Source organism: Haliotis cracherodii, unplaced genomic scaffold, assembly GCF_022045235.1.
Source record: "Haliotis cracherodii isolate W230 unplaced genomic scaffold, xgHalCrac1.p SCAF_20, whole genome shotgun sequence".
NCBI classification, from domain to species: Eukaryota; Metazoa; Mollusca; class Gastropoda; order Lepetellida; family Haliotidae; genus Haliotis; species Haliotis cracherodii.
In genome coordinates, this window is record NW_027266276.1 from 3,519,351 (window position 1) to 3,542,123 (window position 22,773).

General features: G+C 41.5%; 1 protein-coding gene across 1 annotated transcript in view; it reads right to left on the bottom strand.

The window, feature by feature from the left end:
- The window catches only part of LOC139470222 (adenylate cyclase type 5-like), a 74,326-nt gene that overhangs the window by 23,464 nt on the left and 28,089 nt on the right, over positions 1–22,773 (bottom strand). The gene's annotated exons all lie outside the window — the stretch shown is intronic.

Here is a 22,773-nt window from a genome sequence, read left to right on the forward strand (position 1 = left end):
TTGTGTCCCGTGTATGTCTTGTGTCCTGTGTATGTCTTGTGTCCCGTGTGTGTCCTGTGTCCCGTGTGTGTCAAGTGTCCCGTGTGTGTCTTGTGTCCCGTGTATGTCTTGTGTCCCGTGTCCCGTGTGTCAAGTGTCCCGTGTGTGTCCTGTGTCCCGTGTGTGTCTTGTGTCCCCTGTGTGTCTTGTGTTCCCTGTGTGTCTTGTGTCCCGTGTGTGTCCTGTGTCCCTTGTGTGTCCTGTGTCCCTTGTGTGTCTTGTGTCCTGTGTGTGTCTTGTGTCCCATGTGTGTCCTGTGTCCCGTGTGTGTCTTGTGTCCTGTGTGTGTCCTGTGTCCCATGTGTGTCCTGTGTCCCGTGTGTGTCCTGTGTCCAGTGTGTGTCTTGTGTCCTGTGTGTGTCCTGTGTCCCGTGTGTGTCCTGTGTCCCGTGTGTGTCTCGTGTCCCGTATCCCTATTTACTTGTACTGGTAAGCCTCCAGTGACATCATCCTATTGTTTTCCAATGGGGTTAAATCTCATAAACAGTGATGTCATAATACCCCTCTAACATTATTAATACAACTTCCATTGATACTATGACTTGTGAATGTCTATCCCTGGAAAATGTTTTTGCATTTGAACACAATGTTATGAAATGACGTAAAATGAAATGACAAAAGTTCTCAAATATTTCCAATGATTAGCCCAGTGAGTGAGTTAATTAATTCACAATGCTTATAAGAATCTCTTTTTCAAGTACCTGTACGCCAGCAAGAGATGTTTACGTCTGTTTCCTAAGGTTAATGCAAAGTATGTTTGAAACATACAAATGTAGTCAAATGTTTCAAATTTCTTTTTTTGGTTGATAAGTCACTTGCCCTTGGTTTTTATGAGATTTAAAACCCTCAGCCCTGGGTAATGAATCTCATGCAGCATTTTACCCTTTTCAGAACATACACTACAATGCCAACTTGAAGTTATTTATATGTTAGTGGGAACGGACAAAGTAAACTAGCAAGAGGCACTGAAAAAACACAATGTCTTTAAGAATCTGTTTTTAGATTGCATGTATGCCAGCAAGATATATTATGTCCGTTTTCTGAGTTGAAGGAACATAATGTTTAAAACACAAAACTGTTGATAATGTTGTTTCAGATATTTCGTCCGGCATATAGTTGGACAAAAGCATCCACCTGTCGCCTTGCATCCATTCCTGATTAGTGGTCTGTGCACAGACCACATGCTACCTATCCTGCAATCAATGATTAGCAACCCACAACAGCATAGCTCACACACGGGAGTGTTACTATAGCAACAAGACCAATTGATATGAGTCTCAACGATAGTTGACAAAAATAGGTATCAAATCCAAAAACTTATTGTACCCATGTCCGTACAATTTGATCCCCGAGAGGGAGGGATGTCATTTTTCCAACTAAACAGATTCCGTGTAATGTCACCGGGCCAACATACAGAGAATCTCACCCGAATGTCTTTTGATATATTCATCATCCAACATCATTCTTCCAACTTTTTCAGTTTGCAGACAGTAATAAGCAGTGTCTTAAGTGTAAAAAGTACTGATAACAGCTTCAGTAGCAGAGCCATTAGTGATGTCATTTCATTGTGACTTCATGGTAACCAATGACATCACAATGATCTACAAAGCATCATGATGCAATTTCATAGCAGCAATATCTACAATGTAGATATCGCTTGATCTCACCCTAGTGATATCTCCTGCGGGAGCCACTTTTGGATGATAAATGCTTGATCTCACCCTAGTGATATCTCCTGCGGGAACCAGTTTTGGATGATAAACAATGATACAAAAGTTTATCTGCAGGAACAAATTACAATACTTAATTCTCAAAGAGACAATTATCACAATTTCTTATATTTCTAACACAGTAATAATGCAAGCTTATATCATGAATAATTTAAAAATTCTCTGACTTCATTAACTCTATAAGAGCCTGATGTACCGGTACATCAAGATACATTATGTAGTTACATGATTATTTTCTTCTCACAGCAACGTAGGCCTCACAAATACAGAAAACATAAAATATATCTTAAACGTAATCACTATTATGTAATTTATAGTAAGGACGTAGCTTTAAATGGAATGATACATTTCCCAACAGACCTAACCATAAACGCAATTCTTCACTTCTCCATCAACAGAGAAAACATAAATCATTGGCAGCGTTTTCTAGGGGTTCAAGGGACCCCCAATAATTAATTTCAAGGTCCTTACAGCAAATATGACGGTCCGTAAAACAATGAAATGGTGTGGTGTACTGTACTGTAAGAGTGAGTGAGTGAGTGAGTTTGGTTTTACGCCGCTTTTAGCAATATTCCAGCAATATCACGGCGGGGGACATCGGAAATGGGCTTCACACATTGTACCCATGTCGGGAATCGAACCCGTATCTTCGGCGTGACGAGCGAACGCTTTAACCACTAGGCTACCCGACCGCCCCCTTGTACTGTAAGACTTGGTGATAACGTTCACTAGAGAACCTATATATTTCTTGTCTAGAATTGGCTACAATGACTAGTATTGTGTAACCCTTATATGTAATGTACTATTTTGCTGCATCCATTCTATACATTTCTGCGTCATGTAAAACTCTGCATCAAACTGAAATCCGATATCGTTCTCTTTTGCAAAAACAATTACCTACACATGAACAAACACTTACGAAGCTTCATGTTCTCTTGTGGAATTATTCCTGACTAAAAGCCTTGTGGTCAATCCATATCCACCGTGATATCGACGGTATTATTAGCATGGCCCTGACAGCGACAACACAAGGTCCCGGTGTATATTTCAAGAAGCGTACATGTACAAACATATTGACAGACTGATAATGATAATTGAGTGTCAATCATAGTAATCCAGTTTCTATTATTGCTGGTTACTAATTAGGAAGAAAGATCAAAGACTAGGATAGTTGTTTTTTAGACCAACATTTACTCTGATAAGACTTATGTTGTGACGGATCCCGAGGGAGAGTGCAGGCAACCACATCTCCCTTTTCATAGACACCTTCGAGTTAAAGGTCAACACTGCAACTTTGAAGTATTGAAATATGGATGGCTTTTTTTCTTCGAGGCTTTAAAACCATGCTTGCCGTAAAAGGCGACTACGTTTGTCGTAAGAGGCGACTAACGGGATTGGGAGGTCAAGCTCGCTGAGACTTTGTTCATGCATGTCATCGATCCCAATTACAAGGATCAATGCTCATGATGTCAATCACTGGACTGTCTGGTCCAGATTCGATTATCTACAGACCGCTGTCATATAGCTGGAATATTGCTGAGTGCGGCGTTAAACAACAAACAAACAAACACCTCCACCTGAGCAACAATTCAGCTGACAACCGATCATTCAGACGCCTCATCTGGTGCTTCTCATGCCAGGTATGAGGGACAGTTAATGTCAATCAGAACTGTCACACAAGGACACAACACTTCCGTGATTGGCTACAGCATGACGACAACTAAAGATCAGATCATGACAAACTAATTTCCTGACTGTAATTTATTGCTGTTTCACGTGCTTGAATTCACCAACAACTGTGGCAAAAAGTTATGGTGTTAGAGTGTTTAATAAATTAACTTTCATCAGCTTGTTATTCCCGATGACTGAAACATTATGGAGAGGGTTAAGTCTGAGTGATAAGCCGTAAGCCGGACGACGTCACACATGGTCATTGTGTTATGCATTAATCGTGAGGATAGACAAACTATGCATCGATTCAATGCTAAAAATGGTTTGATTTTATTGTGTGTAAGAAACAGATCATTGCACTTGTGCCTGTCAGATACCATTATCTTACACCTCGTGTTAGATACCATTTGTCTTACAACTCGTTAGATACGGTTCGTTACGTTTTGTCAAGATACATTTTGAAACAACTTATTTTAAGATGAAATGCATCTGACAGATCTGCATCGTGTAATCTCTGCTCACCCGAGATTGCTAAACTGAGCTGAAGACAATCAAAATCCAATGCAGGTAGCCCCCATTGACCAGTAGCATTTGAGGACTAAATAATTCTGAAGCAGTTCTCAATGCTCCAACCTCGTAACAGATTCGAACTGAATAAAACTGACAAAAAATGTAAACATTTTTGTCTTGTTCACGCACGACTACAGGCTATGAGGACTTGTGACACCAAACATTCTAAGGCTGTACACATGCGGCAGGTGTCGCAGTAGGTGCTTCATGCTACGTAAGTATATTGTGAAACACAACGGCGGCAGTAGTGACAGCCACAGTACACTACACGACCTGGCAACAATGTAAGATGGAATCTGAAGAATTTACGAAGGACTTCCAGGAGCGTCTCCTATGTCAAATGGATTTGTACATGTGTCCGCGTCTTGTCAGGACTCAATCAATCACTGGCCCCACCCACAACACCCATCCCTCACAACCCTGCCTGGAGCTGTCATGGGGACAGGTGTGCTCTCAGTACCAGGACACACAAGACAACACATGGTGTGAAATGGCCAAATGTTAGTTGGTTACTATGACTCCCACAAATAGGATGATTCAGTGCCCAAACCGTCCAGAGTGCATGGAGTGCTCAGTGTGTTGTGAGAGCTCTAGAGTGTTGCGAGTGCCTGCCGAGAGGGTTGCGAGCGCCCAGGGTGCCGAGAGGGTTGCAAGTGCCCAGGGTGCCGAGAGGGTTGAGAGTGTTGAGAGTGCCAAGTGCCATGAGTGTCCGGATTGCCTGGCCACTTTATACATCCATGTTAAGTATGGGGATACGAGAGCCGTGTGGAACAAGGCTCAGCCGTGATAACAGATGCCTTTACCCACTGGGCTGTGACATGAGGAGGTTGAATATATCTACTTCTGTTTGCTGGCACAGATAAAGCATGGATGATATTTAACGTCACAGCCACGACAGCATTTTGTTTGTCCTGACATAATTCCTTGTCATGCCCCAAACAGAATTCCATGATTAAAATTTTAGAGACATTATGCCATGCCATGACATAATTCAATAATGAAAATGAGTGAGTGAGTGAGTGAGTGAGTGAGTGAGTGAGTGAGTGAGTGAGTGAAGTTTTATGCCGCTTTTAGCAATATCCCAGCAATATCACAGCAGGGAAACCATAACATGGGCTTCACACATTATACTCATGTCGGGAATCGAACCCAGGTCTTCGGCATGACGAGCGAACGCTTTAACCACTGTGCTACCCGACCGCCCCTGCCCTGACAAATACTAATCAAGTATATAATCCATGTATAAGCGTTGCTCGTCTCCACCTAAAACCCATTCATGACCAACCCCTACACTATAGAGACGACACCTTCTCTCATCAGCATCACCTGGAGTATTGATTCTAATCCTATTCAACATCAACAGTAACGCCAACAGTGGATTCACTTTAACAACAATGTGACAACGTAACCTTCATCCGCGTAATAATATCTCGTAATGTTCAACATTATTTATATACTTAATGGAAACCTGCAGTAAAATAGTTCCACAAATGGTGCTGATTGACATTTAACAACTGGCAAAACTGTACTTGTGTATGGAGGTGCTTCAAAATACATGAAAGATGAATATACCGGGTTATAGGAGAGTCCGTACTGGATGTAAGATTTAACACTTTCTGTTTGAATAAGAGAATAAAGGGAAAGAAATGTAAATAATGTGTGCCACAAAGCACTCCTATAGATGTCAGATGTTAGAACTAAGGTGTGCCACAAAGCACTCCTATAGATGTCAGATGTTAGAACTAAGGTGTGCCACAGAACACTCCTATAGATGTCAGATGTTAGAACTACAGAGTGCCACAGAGCACTCCTATAGATGTCAGATGTTAGAACTACAGAGGGCCACAGAACACTCCTATAGATGTCAGATGTTAGAACTACAGAGTGCCACAGAGCACTCCTATAGATGTCAGATGTTAGAACTACAGAGTACCACAGAGCACTCCTATAGATGTCAGATGTTAGAACTACAGAGGGCCACAGAGCACTCCTATAGATGTCAGATGTTAGAACTACAGTGTGCCACAGAGCACTCCTATAGATGTCAGATGTTAGAATTACAGAGTGCCACAGAGCACTCCTATAGATGTCAGATGTTAGAACTACAGAGGGCCACAGAGCACTCCTATAGATGTCAGATGTTAGAATTACAGAGTGACACAGAGCACTCCTATAGATGCAGTGTAGTTCACAGAATATTACTACTCTGTCATAATGGTCCTGACTTCACAAAGCAATCATTATTGATCATAACGAATACAATATATGTTTTATTTTTCAGTTTGATATCCAAATCAATTGTGTTTCCCAAAGTGAGAACACATTAGCCAGGGAATTGTGTGCAGTCATAAATCTGTACACAAACAACATGTTTAGGGTACTAATTGCTCCATTTGTAATAGTGTGTACTGTATAATGATTCCCGATACCTGAGAAGTATGTTTACGTCACATGTACGTTATGTTAAGCCCTCAGCAATGTCTTGTGTAGACAGCCTATCAGTCAAGGTATTGTGTGAGTGACCCAGTTGGGTTTAACACTGCTTTGAACAGTATTGGAGTCATATCAGTGGTAGAAACTGACAGTTTTCATCCACTGGTCATCATTATAACATATAGCAAATCCCTTAAAAAGAGCAAATTTCTACTAGTCCTTATGATACCAGAAGTACTGGGCAGTTTGTCAAGGGCTACAGGACTAGTGCCAGTCTGTAACGCTGCATGTTGGTCATGGCAACGTAATGTGGGAGGAAAGTGATGCTGGTCTCAGACATTTACCTTGTGGGTGAAACCCATGAGCACGGGTATGGTGCTAACAAATTTAGAAACATAATCAGGGCGAACTGGGATACGAAACCATGATCATAGGGGCAATAATTATCATTGGTAATAATTCTAAACATGCTAACTCTATCGCATCATTGCCAAGTTCCTGTATTTTGGCTGCAATCACACTACAACTAATCTTAAGTCTTCTTCACTGTCCACTACACACAACTAGTTGTCACCACATTAGTACCACCAATGAGCATGTAGCTCTTCAGCTTCATTAGGTGGGAAAATCCTAAATTCTTTCCCAAAAGTAAAGCAACAAGAGACAGATGAATGGGGAAGTGAGTGAGTGAGTTGGGGTTAACGCCGCTTTTAACAGTATTCCAGTTATATCGTGGCTTGAAGTGATGCAGGTCTAAGACGTTTACCATTTCGGTGAATGAATGGGAGGTGGGCATCTTCCTGCGGCAAAGGTGTTAACTGACTTAATAAAAGTCCAGTTCAAAAGTCAGTTCCCACCTTTGCCGCGGGAAGATGGGGGGAGGGTGGGAGTACTTCTGATGTAAAGATGTTGTGTTTTGTGTATCATTACAATGATATCTATTGTTTTTATGATCCTTGCAAGTTCCCAACCTCCAATACATCATTGCCAGAACACACCAGATACATAGGAGGCCCTGTCAGTGTAGTTGACAGTAGCATCTTAAATTCTGGTGATTCCATCCATTAATAGTTCTTTCCAATCCTAAAGGTGTAACAAACTATCGAAGCACTTGAAAACTCCGTGTACGCTTGCCTTCAGGTGAGGTGAAATGAGGTTTAACGTCGCGTCCAAGATTATTGTACTTATATAGCGATGTGCATGTACGTGTGTGTGTATATCTGCTTGTACTTGTCCGGACTAATTTTATAGTGCTAGCCCAGTGAGATACCATGATGCAGTTTAACATGAATACCCCACTCAGACACAGTATACTAACTGTGAGATGACCTGTCCTTGTATTAGCAGCCCCTTAATGCCGAGCGCCACGTACCATCTTTTAACATTCTTTTGGTATGATGCTGCAAGGGATCGAACCCCGGACCTTCCTCTCTCCAGACGGATCTCTACCACTACACCTCATGACAGAGAACATCCCTACACTTCAAGACAGAGGACGTCCCTATACTTCAAGACAGAGGAGATCCCTACACTTCAAGACAGAGGACGTCCCTACACTTCAAGACAGAGGACGTCCCTACACTTCAAGACAGAGGAGATCCCTACACTTCAAAACAGAGGATGTCCCTACACTTCAAGACAGAGGACGTCCCTACACTTCAAGACAAAGGAGATCCCTACACTTCAAGACAGAGGACGTCCCTACACCTCAAGACAGAGGATGTCCCTACACTTCAAGACAGAGGACGTCCCTACACCTCATCACAGAGGACGTCCCTACACTTCAAGAAAGAGGACGTCCCTACATTTCAAGACAGAGGAGATCCCTACACTTCAAGACAGAGGAGATCCCTACACTTCAAGACAGAGGATGTCCCTACACCTCATCACAGAGGACGTCCCTACACCTCATCACAGAGGAAGTCCCTACACTTCAAGACAGAGGACGTCCCTACACTTCAAGACAGAGGACGTCCCTACACTTCAAGACAGAGGAGATCCCTACACTTCAAGACAGGAGATCCCTACATTTCAAGACAGAGGAGATCCCTACACCTCAAGACAGAGGACGTCCCTATACTTCAAGACGGAGGATGTCCCTACACCTCAAGACAGAGGAGATCCCTACACTTGAAGACAGAGGAAGTCCCTATACTTCACGACAGAGGACGTCCCTACACCTCAAGACAGAGGACATCCCTACACTTCAAGACAGAGGACGTCCCTACACTTCAAGACAGAGACGTCCCTACACCTCATCACAGAGGACGTCCCTACACTTCAAGACAGAGGACGTCCCTACACTTCAAGACAGAGGAGATCCCTACACTTCAAGACAGAGGACGTCCCTACACCTCAAGACAGAGGACCTACACTTCAAGAGAGAGGACATCCCTACACCTCAAGACAGAGGACGTCCCTACACTTCAAGACAGAGACGTCCCTACACCTCATCACAGAGGACGTTCCGACACTTCAAGACTGCTGTTTCTTATGATCATGAAAATGTTTATGGATACATCAAAGATGCATCAAAACTTTTCTCAGGAGCATCAATATCAATTATACTGCTGATCCATTTTGCCCATTATTCTCCACTGCACTGTTATTTTAGAAAAAACGACAACTGGGCGTTGTTTGTCGTACAATTAAACACTGCAGGGAGAATAAACCACGAGGGGCGCAGGTAGATATTTCCTGAAATATTCTCACAATCCTCATGTCGATTACCTGTACCTTTTCACCCAATACAGATTGTCATATCTCTCCCGGTATGGGGTGCGATTGTTCGGCCATCACGTTTATCTGCCTTGCCCTGCTACATCTGTGGGGAACAACTCACTCACTCCCTTCTAAAAAATAACATTGTCAATTGGGCTGGGACTAGTACTGCGTAGGACCCGGGTACCCACAGGACTACCCGGACCCGAGGTTAGTCACATGATTATATTGTTTAATGGCAAAAATTATCTAGAACTCTATGGTTACACTATAAGTGACAAATGTTCACTTTTCTTTCCTTCTGACTTTATATGTTTGCATAAAGATAAAACTTAAATCAACTTCAGTGATGCATGACCAGATCATTTTATACCTGTATCTAAATACATTTTGACAGGAGTACGGTCAAACGTTTCCTAATGGACATTTTGTACCTATCTCTTGAGACCTACAGCGGGTACCCGGGTAGTAAATTTGGACACGTCCCAGCCCTAGTTGCCAAACATATGACGTTGCCAAACATATGACGTCACCAAGTTGCGAGCACATGTTCCAATCTCCAGAAATTACGTCATGACAGAACAAAGTTTTCTACCACACCTCGTTCTTCCTTGCGATTTATCGTGCAGCTATCGTATATATCCTGATACAGTTCTGTGCCTCATCCTTTTTCATGACATCAATTCCAGACTTAGATAAAATCAATTCCAGACATGATGACATTTCTCAAGAACATCCCACCTGAAGGTGCCTGCATTGGGTCGATTTCCACACACTGATAACTGTGTTTGTGAACCCATCAAGACACATCAAAGACATATGCAAGTCTAAACAAGAGATATCAAAGACATATCAAAGGGGTACCAGTGTGCTGGTCAAAGACTTTTCTCAGGCGCATCAATATTAATAGATAGTTAATTGATCAAGACAATGTTAATTGATCTATAAATTGCTCCTCATGTTGTGAATGAAGGTGTGTTTGTTGTGTCAACAAAGCAATGAGTGGCATCCGCTAATGCCTACAGTGACAAACACCTGACAGTTTAAATTACCAATTTATGCGCAGGTGGTTTTCCCAACCTTTAAATAAAGTGATGTAGTCCAACTTGGTCTAGGGCCTTCGTTCACATTATTACATTAAAATGGTTATATATCTGGTTGCCATTGAACAAGACTATCTTCGTTCTGAGAGATCACAAACATACGACAGTCATAGTGCTGAGGTTGTTTTGTACAATGGCACCCTGGCAAAGTAGCCACTTTCAAAACAAGTTCTCTTGCCATCCACATCATACACATAAACCCTACCTCCCATCGATCGCCATTTCACAGTGTGTTGCGACCTGTAAAGATCCGTGTTAGAATAGGTCTTCAGCAACCCATGCTTGCCATAAAAGTCGACTAACGTGATCGTGTAATTTGTTTGTTTGTTCAACACTGCACTCAGCAATATTCCAGCTATATGACGGGGGTCTGTATATAATCGAGTCTGGACAAGACAATCCAGTGATTGACATCATGAGCATCAATCCATGCAATTGGGATAAAATGACATGCATCAACCAAGTCAGTGAGCCTGACCATCCGATGGAAGTAGTCAATTCTGTTACAAATGTTATATTTGGGATAACACTTTCTTAGTAAAGTACAGATTCTTGTATTTTTGGGGGGTTGAGTCCCATCCGGGATTCGAACCCACATTTTCAGAGTGAGGCACCTAATCACCAGCACACGCAGTCAACAATCTAACCAAATCAGCCAGCAAGGCTTCCAGCCAATCCTGGATCCTGGCTGATCATACAAACAGGACATAGTTCAGTCAAGTCCCATCAATCCCACATAGTTCAGTCAAGTCCCATCAATCCCACATAGTTCAGTCAAGTCCCGTCAAACCCACGTAGTTCAGTCAAGTCCAATCAATCCCACATTGTTAGTTGCATAAGATTATGTTAAAATAATGAGTATGCCGGTTAAGTAAAATTGAGTATTCTCAACGTTCGTTATCGAAAATCCAACAACTACACGACCGATAACAATGACACATGTACGTTGTAATAAAATAATTAGTATCGTTAGTTGAATGTGTTTTCTAATTATGCTACCTCGAAAAGGTTAACACAGGGTATTCTTTACGACAGTTACAGCTTGTGTGATAAGCCATGGAGCAAACACCGGGACTAAACACAAAAAAGTAGGAGAATCTGTACTTTACTAACAAAATGAGATCCCAAATATAACATTTGTTACATTAAACCATATTTGATGGCATTGTGCGTTCAAACAGGTCACTGTCAGATTAAAAGACTGATTAATAAGTGATTTCAGCAATCTGTTGCAAATTAGGTGTGAGACTGTCGGATTAGTGGGTTTAAATACCACTGATGCCATCGGTTCCCATCATTAGTATCTGCATAATAACGAGTGTCGGATCAACTGGACTGTATTTGTAGAGTTTGGGCAGCAGGAACCAAAAGTTGGATGTATACGCTAACTGGATTTACACTTAATACGACCAATTTGTAAAGAATTAGAGTTACATTAATTGGATCGTTATTTCTGTGACCCAGACGATTGTGTTGCTGGAAAATGATAATGCCTCTTCATCTTTTAACATGCTATCTATTTTCCTAGACTCCATGACGTCACAACCACAGTCGCAAAGCTCATGGACAAAAGTGATTTCCCGACACAAATTAATTACCCAGCAGTGGTCAGTCACACTGAACTGAACAGAACCTCCTTGGCAAGTTTATTTTCAACCAAAATGATTGTTCCTGGCGTGTTGCTCATGACAACGATACCTTCCAGATGAGCTGATAATCAGCGAGGAAGCCCAGAGGAACAAATAGGTTCTTTCATTTTGTCAGGACTAATCTACCATGTGATTGATCAACAAGTTCGGATGTCAAGCTGTAGACTCCATGTGCTGCATCATGACAAATTACTTGATAACACGTATCCCCTGGGTCCCCTGGGTCCCCTGTATTGACTGTAATTAAGACATGGCGCCTATGGTATTTACCAATAATTCAGACATCGGGCCCATGGTCATTACCTGTAATTTAGGGCTGAATGTAGATCTGTGTACATATGGTGTTATGAACTGTTATATACCATTAATGTGACACATTACTTGAGTTTGTCTTCTTTATTTTCTGTGTGGCCGTTATGACTTTTTTGCTGTAGACGTTATGACTTTCTCTTGGGGCCGTTTTGACTATGGGTTGTCGCTGTTTTGACCTCTTTCTGTGGCCGTTTTGAATTTACTTTTTGGGGCCATTCTGACATGAGGCCATTTTGACCTACTCCCATGTAATTCAGATATTGTGCCAGTGGTACTCATCGGTAATTCTTCACAGCAGGTGAGGTGAGGTGAGGTGAGGTGAGGTGAGGTGAAGTGAAATGGGGCTTAATGTCGCTTGTAAGATAAGATCGCACTTACATAGTGACGTGCATGCTTGCGTGAGTGTGTTTGTCCTCGCCCTGAGTAATACTGGTTTTATAGTGCTAGCCCACAGAGATATCATGCCACAGTTTAACATGGACTCAGATGCAGTATGCTGACTCCTAACTGACCAGTCCTTGTTTTATCCCAATATGCCGAGCACAGGCAAGGTAACAACAAGTACCATCTTTTAACATCATTTGGTATTATGTGGCCAGCAATCGATCCATCCATCTGCTCTCCTTCATCTTAAGACAGTAATACAGCTCTATAGCTGGCCCATCTGTTATCAAAATCCTGAAGGAGTCCTCCTTTGCAGACAAGTTTAAAGTATTCTCACATTCATTGAAATTTTAATTTTCCTTTTCTGTGAGGTAGTCTTTTTCCTGCTGTTTTTAGCAAAATTCCAGTCTGGGGAGTGTGTGGGAGTGTGGGGGTTGGGGGTTGGGGTTGGGGTTGGGGTTGTTTGGGGGGTTGGGGTGGGTGGCGGGTGGGGGTTTCACTTATGGTGCTCATGTTGGGAATCAAACCTGGACCCTCGCAGTGATGAACAACACTTTGACCATCAGTAGTTTGAGACACTTGTCACAACAGACATGGTGGCCAGTTTAACAACCTGAATCTTATTTTCATAAATAATTTCTTTCAACCAACATTAACATCTGGCAAGGTTTCAACAAAAGTTTTGTCTTAATCGTGTGTCATCATATGAAAAGGATGGCCAAGTGGTGCAAGCATTTGTTCATCACGCTGAAGACCCAGGTTCAGTTCCCCCCAGGTACAACACAACCCATACCAAATATCCCCAACTTAGATAACGCTGGGTTACTTCTAAAAACAGAATAAAACCCAACTCACTCACTCACCTTTGAGTGAGTATGGTTTTACGCCGCTTTTAGCAATATTCCAGCAATATCACGGCGGGGGACACCAGAAATGGGCTTCACACATTGTACCCATGTCGGGAATCAAACCCAGGTCTTTGGCGTGATAATGATTAAATATTTCCAGATTTATATAACAACCCATCACCGTGGACTGGCTGATTGCCGATCTGTATTCTCACTGAACTGAAAATGAAGGTAAAATGAAATCACCCATCAAAACGTGTCTTAACTTTTTAACAGAAATAACAATTTCCGTTCCTGGCGATCATGTCTGTTTTCAACTTTGTCCAGCTATTATTATGTCTTTAATGAGCAATTATGATTTGCTGTCTTCCTCAAGACTGATACCAGGATTTGACCTGGCAAACAATACCTTATGAAATCAATATATTATCTGTGATTCGATGTCGTTGTCTGGATGGTTGCTACGCGTCCACGCCAACAACATGTTTCTAAGGGGAAACCACGGTTTATGTCAACAAGCTGTATTTACAGGCAGTGGAAAAGTCAGTTAATGTGTACAAAACTGAAGGCTTAAAAATGCCATAGGTTTTCAGGAACAAATATCAGACCATTGAGACAAAAACAATTCCTGGGAATCCATGTAGTTAAGTGACTGAGTGAGTTTGGTTTTACGCCGCTTTTAGCAATATTCCAGCAATATCACGGCGGGGGACACCAGAAATGGGCTTCACACATTGTACCCATGTCGGGAATTGAACCCCGGTCTTCGGCGTGACGAGCGAACGCTTTAACAACTAGGCTACCCGACCGCCCCCATGTAGTTAAGTAACTGGTGAGAGAATTGAACTGTAGGTGGCATGAACACATGAGTGATGAGCCTATTATTCATGAGTGAGTGAGTGAGTTGGACTTAACACTGCTCTTTGCATTATTCAAGCAATATCACCTAACATGGTACCCATGTTGGGTTCAAACCCAGGCCTTCGGAGTGATGAGCAAAAACTTCAGTCCCTAAGCTACCCAACCACCTCTCCTAATCAGAAAGATTCTGGTTTGCAGGCCAGTGACAAGTCGGGGGAGTTCAACTGTTTGATGTAAGTTAAAGAGCTGAATTTCAGAAGTTTTGGGGATGAAAGGGTGACTGGGTCTGCAAATGTTCCAAACTTAACTTGTCGGACATTTTCCAAGCCAATGATTAAAGACAGTTACCATGTGCATCACCATATGTTTACTCTGCACCTGAACACCATAAATACCAGAAAGATCTACCAGCTCAAGAAACTTCCTTGCATGCTGTGTTGGTGTTGCTGCAGGTGGTGGTGTTGCTGCAGGTGGTGGTGTTGGTGCTGGTGGTGCAAGGGGTGGTGGTGGTGGTGGTGGTGCAGGTGGTGTTGCTGCAGGTGGTGGTGTTGGTGCTGGTGGTGGTGGTGGTGGTGCAGGTGGTGCTTGTGCTATTGGTGTTGGTGGTGGTTGTGGTATTGGTGCGTCTGATGGAGCGTCTGCTGTTCTTGTTCTGGTGCGTCTGATGGAGTGTCTGTTCATGTTCTGGTGTGTCTGATGGAGTGTCTGATGGAGTGTCTGCTGTTCTTGTTCTGGTGCATCTGATGAAGTGTTTGTTCTTGTTCTGGTAATCTGATGTAGTGTCTGTTCTTGTTCTGGTGTGTCTGATGAAGTGTTTGTTCTTGTTCTGGTGCATCTGATGTAGTGTCTGTTCTTGTTCTGGTGTGTCTGATGAAGTGTTTGTTCTTGTTCTGGTAATCTGATGAAGTGTTTGTTCTTGTTCTGGTGTGTCTGATGAAGTGTTTGTTCTTGTTCTGGTGCATCTGATGTAGTGTCTGTTCTTGTTCTGGTGTGTCTGATGAAGTGTTTGTTCTTGTTCTGGTAATCTGATGAAGTGTTTGTTCTTGTTCTGGTGTGTCTGATGAAGTGTTTGTTCTTGTTCTGGTGTGTCTGATGAAGTGTTTGTTCTTGTTCTGGTAATCTGATGAAGTGTTTGTTCTTGTTCTGGTAATCTGATGAAGTGTTTGTTCTTGTTCTGGTGTGTCTGATGAAGTGTTTGTTCTTGTTCTGGTAATCTGATGTAGTGTCTGTTCTTGTTCTGGTAATCTGATGAAGTGTCTGTTCTTGTTCTGGTGTGTCTGATGAAGTGTTTGTTCTTGTTCTGGTAATCTGATGAAGTGTTTGTTCTTGTTCTGGTGTGTCTGATGAAGTGTTTGTTCTTGTTCTGGTGTGTCTGATGAAGTGTTTGTTCTTGTTCTGGTAATCTGATGAAGTGTTTGTTCTTGTTCTGGTAATCTGATGAAGTGTTTGTTCTTGTTCTGGTGTGTCTGATGAAGTGTTTGTTCTTGTTCTGGTAATCTGATGTAGTGTCTGTTCTTGTTCTGGTAATCTGATGAAGTGTCTGTTCTTGTTCTGGTGTGTCTGATGAAGTGTTTGTTCTTGTTCTGGTAATCTGATGAAGTGTCTGTTCTTGTTCTGGTGTGTCTGATGAAGTGTTTGTTCTTGTTCTGGTAATCTGATGTAGTGTCTGTTCTTGTTCTGGTGTGTCTGATGAAGTGTTTGTTCTTGTTCTGGTAATCTGATGAAGTGTCTGTTCTTGTTCTGGTGTGTCTGATGAAGTGTTTGTTCTTGTTCTGGTAATCTGATGTAGTGTCTGTTCTTGTTCTGGTAATCTGATGAAGTGTTTGTTCTTGTTCTGGTGTGTCTGATGAAGTGTTTGTTCTTGTTCTGGTAATCTGATGAAGTGTTTGTTCTTGTTCTGGTGTGTCTGATGAAGTGTTTGTTCTTGTTCTGGTGTGTCTGATGAAGTGTTTGTTCTTGTTCTGGTAATCTGATGAAGTGTTTGTTCTTGTTCTGGTAATCTGATGAAGTGTTTGTTCTTGTTCTGGTGTGTCTGATGAAGTGTTTGTTCTTGTTCTGGTAATCTGATGTAGTGTCTGTTCTTGTTCTGGTAATCTGATGAAGTGTCTGTTCTTGTTCTGGTGTGTCTGATGAAGTGTTTGTTCTTGTTCTGGTAATCTGATGAAGTGTCTGTTCTTGTTCTGGTGTGTCTGATGAAGTGTTTGTTCTTGTTCTGGTAATCTGATGTAGTGTCTGTTCTTGTTCTGGTGTGTCTGATGAAGTGTTTGTTCTTGTTCTGGTAATCTGATGAAGTGTCTGTTCTTGTTCTGGTGTGTCTGATGAAGTGTTTGTTCTTGTTCTGGTAATCTGATGTAGTGTCTGTTCTTGTTCTGGTAATCTGATGAAGTGTTTGTTCTTGTTCTGGTGTGTCTGATGAAGTGTTTGTTCTTGTTCTGGTAATCTGATGAAGTGTTTGTTCTTGTTCTGGTAATCTGATGTAGTGTCTGTTCTTGTTCTAGTGCGTCTGATGTAGTGTTTGTTCTTGTTCTGGGGTGTCTGATGGAGTGTCTGGTGCTGGTGCTGGTTCTGATGCTGGTTCTGATGCTGGTTCTGGTGCTGTTTCTGGTGCTGGTTCTGGTGCTGGTGCTAGTGTTACTCCAAAATTGGTGCATTTGTCTTGGTAACAATAATGCAATGGCTTTATGGTTTCTGTAATTTTTGCGCCAAAAATATCATACAGGTGTCCTCACTCCAACAGTTTTACAGGTGCGCCTTGTATTACGTACCCAAATTTAAATAAATTGTTTTATCAACACAGAACATTCAAACTGTTATGGGACGTGATTGGTAAGGCAAGAACACCTTAAAAAGAAAATTACAAAATCAAGGATCGGTTCCAGACAATTAAAACATCTACAAGTTCAGGAAAGACAGTCACAAGAACTAAAAATATGAGCCACACTACGTTGTGATGTTATCTGGGGCAAGTGAGACCAGGAACAAAGCATGCACAGTTATAACCTAGATGAAAAGGTCATCCATTAAATGAGCAGTGGGAGGCCTAGGTTTCAATCATCTCAGTAGGCTGTTGTCAAACTTCCATGTCTTAGGGCTTGCTTTTCTCCAAGAGGCCCACGCTAGGGAGAACACAAAGTGGCGTTTGACAGCCCAAACTGTGGTGTACAGAAGAACCAACACTTCCCTTGTAATCTACAGGGGAGGTGTACAGAAGAACCAACATTTGTAATCTACAGGGGAGGTGTACAGAAGAACCAACATTTGTAATCTGCTGGGGAGTTGTACAGAAGAACCAACACCTCCCTTGTAATCTACGGGGGAGGTGTACAGAAGAACCAACACTTCCCTTGTAATTAACAGGGGAGGTGTACAGAAGAACCAACACTTCCCTTGTAATCTACAGGGGAGGTGTACAGAAGAACCAACACTTCCCTTGTAATCTACAGGGGAGGTGTACAGAAGAACCAACACTTCCCTTGTAATCTACAGGGGAGGTGTACAGAAGAACCAACACTTCCCTTGTAATCTACAGGGGAGGTGTACAGAAGAACCAACACTTCCCTTGTAATCTACAGGGGAGGTGTACAGAAGAACCAACACTTGGCTCACTCAGAATCTATGATGTGAATTTCTGAGGAAGTTTTGAGTTGGTTAATCTCTTTCATACCCACAATTAGATTTACTGCAAACATTTGTAGATCCCACCCCTAACCACCTTTGAAATTTCTGCTGGCTGCAACCCAAAACAAATGTATCCCTACACAACAGTAAACAAACCACCTTTTATATAGTACCATTCAAATTTACTATATTAGTATCACTTACATTTATACAACATGAAAAAGGTAGGAAAAGTCTTGTTGTATTTATTTCATTAAATTAACAAATGCAAGTAAACAATTCATAATTCAACATCGGTGAGAGTGAGAATGTCAGTAAAAGTGTGTCAAGCGTGTTTATGTTACGTAAAACTTTTAATCTTGATACAAAACTTGCAAAGTTTAAATCATGTGACTTCAGTAGTTTCAGAGAAAACGTATCCCCATTGCAGACACTATGATGATAATTAAGGCTGGGACGATACACCCACTGTGCGATCCAATACGTATCACGATACCTTGCTCATGATCTGATACGTATCACGATACATGTGCTCTAATCTGTGGTGCATAAGCCATCTTTTTCATAGACAGGATTGCCAAATACCTTGCACACTAATGATTAACAGTTGGCAGTGTAAGGTATGGCACAATGGATGAAATTATTTACGTTTTCACTACTCATTTTCACTAGTAATTAGTGTTTGGTGTATTCAAGAAAACATTTAAGGTAAGAATCAATACTTTTAACTAAGCATGACACTGTGATCTATTCTTGTGCCGAGAAGTAAAACAATCACGACCCACCGATGCATTGGTGTATCATCTCACCACTAATGATAATCAGTCGCAAAGAAAGATCATCGACTTCAAACATGAAACACAAACAACGACCCAGAGTGAACGTGATAATATAACACGAAGATGAGATTGGGAATATGCTGTCCAATAAATCCTATAGCTTTTCAAAACAAACACATCACCTAAGCCTATGCCTTAATCAAATTACCATCATACTAATTTGAGAAAACTACTAATCGATAGCTCCAGGCATATTACGTCGAATACGGTATTACATTTTTCATTGGGTAACCAATATTTTTTCACTCATCTATTCATCACTCTATTGGGTTTTCTCAAAACTAGTAAGCATTCAAAAATAAAGATTTAAAAAAAAAGAAAATATGCTTTATTTGTATATAATTGATTTTAATATATAGGCTTGAGTCGTAATTGTGTTACGGAAATTAGCTCCTTTGATCGCATGCTGAAAGAGCTTCATGTGGGTATTTACATGAGCTGTTTTGATACATATAAGTTTTTCATTGAATGCATGCGTTTCTGTATGCAAGTTAATTGAAAGTAATTGGGTTTTGAATATTTTTTATATTTTTTTTCGGGGGGGGGGGGGGGGCAGGATTTTACGTTGTTTATCTGTAGCCCTGGATATAAGGAGTTGTTGCCTGTCAGATGAAACGTCTCATTGTGTGAGTATTGTGTGGTGATGGGAAGGAGACATTGGAAAGATTGCCTTTGTCTTTGGATTGAAGGAGCATCATTTCAGTCCAAAATACCCTTACAGAAGCCTATAATGTGTTCCACGGTGTGGAGCACCTCATGTGCTGATCCAGTCTCACATTCATCTCTGTTCATGTGGTAGGCCGGGTCTGTGTGGATGTGCATTAACTTAATCACACTGCATCTATTACCTTGCACAAGCTATAATCTGTTACGGGATGGGTGGGTGTTTCAAAGGGGCGGTCTTGTGGTTCAGTGTTCGCTCATCATCCCAAAGACTTGGGTTCAATTCCCCACTTGGGTACACAATGTGTGAAGCCCATTTCTGGTGTCTCCTGCCGTGATATTACATGTGCACACATGCACACACTCACTCACTCACTCACACACATCCCCTCTTTTCCCCCAGCATCCCTAGGGGCCATGTCAAAAGATAAAAAAAAGGGAGGTAAAGGGCTAGAAGCAACAACCAAGGCCTCAGCTGGATTGGCTGTTTTAAACATCTAATGTGTCTAATGTGTCCACTTCTTTCCAGCTATTGACGAGCATCGGACAACAGACTGTTCAACTTATATAAATTGATAGTGACAGTAAAGTGTCTTTTTAAAGACTTTACTTATTTCTGGTTAGCAAAATATAAACCCACTGCTTTTTAAAACATCCCATTTCAAATTTTGGGAGTTGGCAAATTTTGCAAACAAAGCTTCAAAGAAAGTCTGGCCTCAGATGATATCGACCACGCGTTGTACTGTGGCTTACGTATTATCCATTTAACCACAACCTGCTCATTCAAGAAAATCTGAGTAACGGACTCAATCCATCACCGAGTCACCTCCATAGCAACAATGGCATCCTGTGTGCATAGCGATATTCATAGCTTCCCTTCAAGACTGCCTTGGAGGGCTACAGATTAAACAGATTATCGGAAGTCAGAACAATGAAGAATTACATTTCTAAAGCAACAGATCTTCTCTTAGATATGCCATATTTACTTAGAACATTTCAGAAAATGTATTGATTAGTTGTACTGAAAGAAGTATCGAAACAAAATATTATTAGTTGTGATGAAAATTCTCTTTGAAATTATAGAAATGATTTATTTTCAGTCCTGTTCATAGCATGTAAAAATAACTAAGAATTGGTTGTATTGAAAGTAGCATCTAAGTACAATTGATAGAGACTGTGATGAAAATGCTCTTGGAAACTATTGATAGATCTAGCTTGTAAAAATAAACATGAATTTATGACAACCCTACACTTACAAGGTCACACAAGGAGTGGCAATATTTTCTGGCTGACTGCCAACTCTTAGTTCGAAGACGTAGCACATGAGACGTGCATGACAATCGTAACTCAACTTTATCATCACTTGTGACGCACCGTGATCGTGGAAACACCCTAACAATAAAAAGATTTCCCCCAGGCTAAACCTAAACACATAGGGCTCTGAAGCTCACCTGCAAGAATTGCCCTTTACAGTGAGTGTTTGTTTGCTTGTTTGTTTGTTTGTTGTTTGCCACACTCAGCAATATTCCAGCTATATGACGGCGGTCTGTAAATAATCAAGTCTGGACCGGACAGTCCTGTGATTGATATTATGAGTATCGATCTATGCAATTGGGATACGATGACATGCATCAACAAAGTCAGTGAGCCTGACCACCCGATCCCTTTAGTGATCTCTTACTACAAGCATGGGTTGCTGAAGACCTATTCTAACCCGGATCTTCACAAGTGACTGAGTGAGTGAGTTGGGTTTCGTGTGAGCCCAAACAGTCTATGTAATGTTGGATGAGTGAGTGAGAGTGAGTGAGTGAGTGAGTGAGTGAGTGGGTGGGTGGGTGGGTGAGTGAGTGAGTGAGTGAGTGAGTTGGGTTTCATTTGAGCCCGAACAGTCTCTGTGAAGTAGGATGAGTGAGTGAGTGAGTGAGTGAGTGAGTGGGTGGGTGGGTGGGTGGGTGAGTGAGTGAGTGAGTGAGTGAGTGAGTTGGGTTTCATTTGAGCCCGAACAGTCTCTGTAATGTTGGATGAGTAAGTGAGTGAGTGAGTGGGTGAGTGAGTTGAGTTTCATTTGAGCCCGAACAGTCTCTGTGATGTTGGATGAGTGAGTGAGAGAGATGTTTCACACCACTTTTAGCAGCATAATGTTGGAGGAGAGCTGTAACTACCAATAATAACATGTGCACATATCAATGGACAGGCTCAATATGGAATTCAAACTCACTACCAGATCATGGCACAAATAAGGGAGGTAACTCTGCACAGTATTAACTTGCCAGGGATGGTCAGTGCAGTCTCCTGGCACTAAGTGATCTTAGCACTGTAATTAATGGACCAGCCCAGACCTGTCTACCCTTGCCACAGGAGTTGTTCACTAATAAACTGTCTGTAGTGTCAGCTATTTGTCAGTAGTCATTTTTTTCTACCATGCAAACAGATGAAATCAACCTCACACGTGTTACTATGAACAAATACCCGTCCCTTCTCTGAGGCAGTAAGACATGGCAACATTTCCTGGTATCAGATGAAATTGTTCTTCGTATTGCTGTGTTGATTTGACGTACAGTTTTAACAGATTAGTCTTAACTGACATTGACTGACCAAGGTCATTAGCCTTTTGTCTGGCCATTCCGGCATCTGCGCAATATTTTGTACCCATAATGCAACTAGTAGATTTCTGTCACGCTTGTGGTTGAAATAATTTGGTGCCCATCGCAAAACAGACAGTGAACTATACCAATTTAAAAACAATTGTTCACCTACTGTATTTCGTTTCAAATAAGAAGTAATATTAATTCATCAGTTAAGAACTTGATTTATTATTTGCCTGCTTAAGATACCACTGTTTAATAACAACAAGCTGGTATTACACAGTGTTTAATACCAAAGCGTGTGCTGATATGTACTGCGGGAACTATTGTCACTGACAAATAATGTAAACTCCTAATATCCCTAGGCTTATTTAATGACATTGTGTAGAGATGATAGATCACCGAGAGGAGTTTATGCACACCCAATGACCCCAGCAACCCTGTTGCTAGGCTGACGTCACATGGCATTGTTTTGCTAGTGGATCTTGAAAATAAAACTTTAACAAATTACATCATAGGGTATTATGACATGTTATAAACTTTGTGATGCAGTGTCACCCTTACACAAAGGGACTGTAGCACAACGACAGTCACAAGTCTATGGTAAAGTATTGGAGTTACGATCACCTTAGCGCTAAGATAGCTTTGTGGAAAAGACCCCTTAAATACTAAAATTAGGCTGATGTATGGTATTAAATATATACTACTCAAAAGAAGTTAAAGAACACCCGATTCTTTCATATTACT